Below are 6,407 nucleotides of genomic sequence, written 5' to 3' on the forward strand. Positions count from 1 at the left end.
CTCCTTCCCCACAAACCACTTATATTCTCATCTTTTATGTGCAATTATAGTTTATCCTCTTAGCCTTTTTTGTGCCATGGAGCCGTCTGACACTCCGAGGAAGGTGGTGGACCTTTCTTCAGAAAGATGTCTTAATGCATCAAATACAATACAGAGGAATTCAAAGGGAACCAAATATAATGTAACACAGTTAGCAAAATATTTGAAAAATCTGTCATACCAAGATATGCTTCTTTACTAAAACATTTAATATCAAGATTTGGTAGTGGGTCTAATAATGTACTTTAATTTTGAAGTACCCAGGTGAGTATAAGCAATGTTGTGAGATATTTCAAACTCTGACGTTATGTTAATGTATCTTTTGTTGGAGTCACAGATGCTGCTAATATGACCATGGCATGTGGCTTACATTCATAATCGAAGAAAATGCTAAACTTCAGTGAGGGAATAGTGAAATACAGATGTCATTCTTTTTTTCCAATCCAGGTTTATGGACCCCTTGAATTCAAACAAAGAATTCGAGGCTTGGTGGTAGGATTCTTTCAGTTAATTGTTTTTGGGGTGAGTGAGTGACTCTGTAACAGTGCTCTTTAAGCAGGCTTCACAATTGTTACCCTGTCATTGTGTTGGTTCTTCCAGTCTAGCTGTGAGAAGTATTCTACCCGAAGCCAGTGTTAAGATGATCGAGTAGTAAAGGTGTTGGGAGGACTGGGGGTGCTGGGTCAAGCTGCCAGCTGGGGTTTGGCAGCCATGGTGTACTCGCACATTTTCAGGGTCAGGGCTTGGCAGTTTCTCCTCTCGTCCCATGGGTTCACTCACGTGCTTGGGCGTGCCTTGGAGTTCAGCAGGACTGTGAATGCATCTATGAGTCCTGTACTTGGGCCCTTGAGCTGGGCTGCCTCTCTGCAAGCCAGTTCCCCCATTTTTACCTCTCCTATTTTGCTAGCACGTTACACACTATCCTTGACTCTAGGTTGAGCTTGTTTGTGAAGGAGTAGTACGTTTTCAAGGACCTTCTGCCTGCGGTTTGAAGGGGAACTTCCCAGACTGTCGTTCTTGGTGAGATTACGTGTTTGAAATGATGCTGCTGTTGGATGAGCGTGTTTGGGATATCCACAGCATGGCTGAAGTGTTACTGCCGGTCACTTTTTTTCCCTCTTGTCTTTCTAGCATTGTTGGGGTGCTTACTGCATGCCCGACATGCTCTAAGTTCTCTCCCGATACTGTTACCTTGTTTATTACAAAAGCCCTACGAAGTTCAGAGGACCTAAGCCACTTTACCAAGATCGCAAAGCTAGGAAGTGGTGGGGGCAGTATTCAAACTCAAGCATCCTGACACGAGAGTCTGGAGCAGCCAACTGCCCCTGTATAACCTGGGCCAGGAGAGGCCCTCCGTGTTGATGCCTGCATGGCCAGCAGGACGCCTCTTGCTGTTAGTGTTAGTGAGTAGCTTCTGTTGTATTTCTTGAGTTGCTGCTTCTGGGAAATCCTAACTGCTCTTCTGCTTCCTCTCTGTCATTGCTGCTGTGGAAATGGTTTCTCTTCCCTCGCTTCACTGCTCTGCCAACATGCCCAGCCCTGCAGAGCTGAGTGGCCCAGGGCATTGCTCACACCCTGGCGGGAGGCCTGCCCTACTAACGGTATTATTAATGATGTCATCTTTCCACTTGATCCTGAAGATGGCTTTGTCAATATGGTTTTATACATAGATGCTGTCAAAATCAGGTGGCTAATGAAGACAGCTCCTTCTAATGATGAATTTCCTTGTCTGTTAGGATTCTAGCAAAGTGATCAGGATCTGGAGACCTCTTTCTTTAGCTTCCCACAAGAAATCACATTCTTATTACAGTTTTATTTTTTTTTAAACTAACTGCAACAATGGCTGACATTTCTTTGAGTTGAGCCTTAATTGTGTTTTAAGGACTGTGCTGTGGTTTATTTATTTATTTAAGATTTTATTTATTCATTTGAAACAGAGAGATCAGAGAGAGAGCATGAGCAGGGGGGAGGCAGAGGGAGGGGGAGAAGCAGACTCCCCGCTGGGCGGGGAGCCCGATGTGGGGCTAGATCCCAGGACCCCGGGATCATGACTTGAGCCCAAGGCAGACGCTTAACCATATGAGCCGCCCAAGTGCCCCTGTGCTGTGTTTTAAATTGATTATTGAATCCTTTCAGTGACTCTCTGAGGTAAGTCCTGTTATCTCTGTCTCACAGTTGAGGAGGTCAGGATGCAGACAAGTTACTTGATTGTGGTCCCGGTCCCCCCCCCCACCAACGCTAGCAGTTGATGGAGCCTCCCAGCCACACAGGGACGTTAGCCCTGCTGTCCTGGCTCTTACCCCTCTTGGTCCTTGAATGCATCACCTGACATCTCCTGCTGGCTCTTCTGGTCCTCTTTAGGTGTCTCTGTCGGTCTCTTTAGTGCAGGCTGATCATTGTAGACCTGTAGGCCAGTGCCCATTGTTGCTGACTTAGAGAATGTGTGACTGCCCAGACAGGACCATCAGACACTAGCCCCTGGGGGAGGTGCTGAGCATCAGAGGTGTTTATTAAGTGACCTTAACTGCCTTGAAGTGAGTTAAAAGGAGAGATCTGGCTTCCTCAGAGCTGAGGGACTGAGAATACTGTCACAGCTGTGTGTAAAGGACTCCACAGCCACGTAGGCACTGATCAGACCCATCCAGATTTCCCTCTTTGTCAGCAAATCTGTGTTTTGAGAGAAGGCCACTGGAGGGTGAATCACAGATGTAGCATGTCCAGGCAGAATCAGGCTGAGGAGTCAGTTCCCTGTTACCAGTGAGGGGACTTTGGGGGAGATTCTGAAAGGAACAGGGAATCTTAAGTCCTTGTGCTGTATTTATTCCTCTGATAGCCCTGACCTGTTGCTAACCAGCTCGTGACCTTGGGCCGGTGTTTTCTGGTCCAGCCTCAGTGGCCTCATGTGTAGAATGGAGAGCAGGATGAGATGAGCCGCAGGGCTTCTCCAGCTCGTAACATTCTGTGTCTCCAGTCATCTGCAACACAACTCCGTTGTGTGAGTTGCCTCTTGCCACTCTTTTCTGATCACCCCCTCTACTCTCTCTTTCCCTTAGCTGTTCATACTCATACTTTTTAAGAGGTTAGAGGTGAAAATAAGCTTCACCTCTTCCATTCCCTTCCCCAGAAGATCACTGGAGTCCACAGGGTAATTGGTACTTAAGCTGGAATGGCACTGGGTGCAGTTCTAGTTCAGGTTTGGGGCAAGCAGGGCAGTGTTGTTTGCCGCCCATCTCTCCTTGGAGCAGCTCTTGTGGTCTTTGCTACATGTCTTGGTCTCTCGAGTCTCTGTTTTGTTTTTACTTCCCTGGTGTAAAGCAGGTTGTGTTAATGACATCACAGGGTTTTGTGGTCATTAAATAATTTGGACTGCTGAACTGGAAGTAAATACTGATCTTTTGATACCCACATTCTCAAAGCTTTTCCTGGGTTTTTGGGAAAGCCTGTATTTTCCTCACTGGAAGCTGCGCTCTGTATTATGAAGCCCTGTGGATTTGGTTGTGTTAATATAGTGGAGTAGAAAAAGCACTCGCCAGGGAGTTAGAAGAGGTGATTCTAGTTCTCATTTGGTCTCTACCTTGCTATATGACCTTGGACAAGTCACTGCTCTGAACGTCTGGTCTCTAAAATGAGGGGTTTGGATTAGTTGATCTCTCACTAACCTTTCCAGCCTGAAAATCCCACAGATCTTTGCATCACGTATATTGGGTTTGGAAAGATTCTAGCATAAGTGGTGGGAATAAAAATCAGCAAGAAATGGCTAATTTGTAGTTCTGAAAAGAAAGTGTAGGTTTTGAATTATATATTCAACCTGAGTTTTTTTAAAAAAGACTTCTCTGTGGCTTCCTGGAATGCTTATTTATTGTTGTTTTAAATTGAGATTCAGTTCACATATCATAAAATTCACCCTTTTAAACTAATTCATTGATTTTTAAATTTTATTCACAAAGTTATATGGCCTCCACTGTCCAATTCCAGAACATTTTCATCACACCAAAAAGAAACCCCGTACCATTAGCAGGTACTCTTATTCCCCTTTCTATCAGCCCCTTGACAACCACTGATTTATTTTCTGTCTCTATGGTTTGCCTATTCCAGACATTTCATATAATGGGATTCATCCAATACATGGCCTTTTGTGTTTTCTACACATCCTTGTCAATGCTTGTTATTGTCCTTTTTTTTTAGAGGGGGAAGGAGGAGAGGGAGAGAGAGAATCTTAAGCAGTCTCTACGCCCAGCACCAGAACCCGATGCTGGGCTTGATCTCAGGACCCTGAAATCATGACCTGAGCTGAAATCAAGAGTTGGTCCGCTTAATCGACTGAGCCACTCAGGTGCCCCTATTGTCTGTTTTTTGTTTTGTTGTTTTTTTGTTTGTTTGTTTGTTTGTTTTATTATAGCCATGCTAGTGGCTATGAACTGGTATCTCATGGGCTTGATTTAAATTTTCCTAATGGACAATTTATGGTGCTGAGCATTGTCTCATGTGCCTGTGGCCATTGGTATATTTTCTTTAGAGAAGTACCTCTTCAGATTCTTTGCCCATTTTTAAAATGGGTTATTTGTCTTTACTGTTGGATTATAAGACTACTTAATATATTTTAGAAACTAGACTCTTAACAAATACGTGATTTGCACATATTTTGTCCAATTTTGTGGATTGTCTTTTTACCCACTTGGTGGTATCCTTTGAAACACAGAAGTTTTTAATTTTGCTAAAGTCCAGACTATTTATTTTTCATTTGTGCTTTTGGTGTTGTATTTAAAAACTGTTGCCTAAATTAAGGTCACAAAGATTTATACCTATATTTTCTTCAGAGAATTTTATAGTTTTAGCCCTCACATTGAAGTCCTTGATCCATTTTGAGTTAGTTTCTGTGTATGGTGTGAGGTAGGGATCCAACTTCATTCTTTTGCAGGTGAACATCCAGTTGTCCCAACACCATTTTTTGAGTTCTTTCTCCATTGAATTCTCTGGGCACACTTTTTTTTTTTTTTTTAAAGATTTTATTTATTTATTTGACAGAGAGAGACACAGCGAGAGAGGGAACACAAGCAGGGGGAGTGGGAGAGGGAGAAGCAGGCTCCCCGCAGAGCAGGGAGCCCAATGCGGGACTCGATCCCAGGACCCCGGGACCATGACCTGAGCCGAAGGCAGTCGCTTAACCAACTGAGCCACCCAGGCGCCCTCTGGGCACACTTTTTAAAAATCACTTGTTCTTTGACATATGGGCTTATTTGTAATAGACCCTGAGTTCTATTCCATCTGTCTGTCCTTATGCTAGTACTACACAGTCTTGATTACTGTAGGCTTATGGTAATTTTTGAGATCAGGAAATGAATCCAACTTTGTTCTTTTCCAAATTGTTTTGGCTATTCAGGGTCCCTTGCATTATCATGTGAATTTTAGGATCACCTTGTCAATTGCTGCCAAAAAGCCGGCTGAGATTTTGATGGGTGTTGCATTCAATCTGCAGATCAATTTTGGAATTATAGACATCTTACCAACCCATTTTTAGCATCTTCTCATCTGTTACCTTGGGATATTTTTCATTTATTTGAGCCTTTAATTTCTTTTAATGATGTTTTGCAGTTTTCAGTGTACAGGTCTTGCACTTCTTTTGTTAGATTTATTCCTGAGTGTTTTATTCTTTCTGATGCTATCATAAATGGAATTGTTTTCTCAATTTCGTTTCTGGATTATTGATTACTAATGCATAGAAATATAATTAACTTTTGTATACTGATCTTATATCCTGCAATCTTGATGAATTTGTTTATTAGTTCTAATAGATATGTGTGTGTGCGCGCGTGCGCGTGCGCATGCGCTCCTTAAGATTGTCTATATTCAAGATGTCATTTGCAAATAGAGATAGTTTTATTTCTTCCTTAACAATCTGGGTGTCTTTCATTTCTTTGTATTGCCTAGTTGCTGGATCAGTTCTTAATCATCTTTAAATGCCCAGTGGGTTGCACAGAATAGGGGCTTGATTACTTTATGGGATGACTGACTTTAGAATTAAGAAAACAGTTTGTATGTACAGCCAAAATTCCTTACATTTAATTTGTTTTGTTCCTTCTCATCTGGACTCTGAATATACTAAGGAAATTAGAAGATTGGCCTGCTTGGTCTCTGGTTGCAAAGTAAGTTAGAAATGTCGCTTGGGTTGGTACGTGGGTTTCAGATATTTGCCTCATTCAACCAGGATGTTCAGTAGTCACCTGGGAAGTTTACGGCCCAGGAGACGGGCCTTGTCTGTTTCTGCCACAGCAAATTCTGAACAGCCCATTGTTTCTGCTGGTTAATGTGGCTTTTTGGTTGCTCCCTTTTTATAAGCATCGTCTTGGTCATTTTGACAAAAGGTAATT

This window comes from Mirounga leonina, unplaced genomic scaffold (genome assembly GCF_011800145.1).
Source record: "Mirounga leonina isolate KUSES-001 unplaced genomic scaffold, KU_Mleo_1.0 Mir_117, whole genome shotgun sequence".
Lineage (NCBI taxonomy): Eukaryota > Metazoa > Chordata > Mammalia > Carnivora > Phocidae > Mirounga > Mirounga leonina.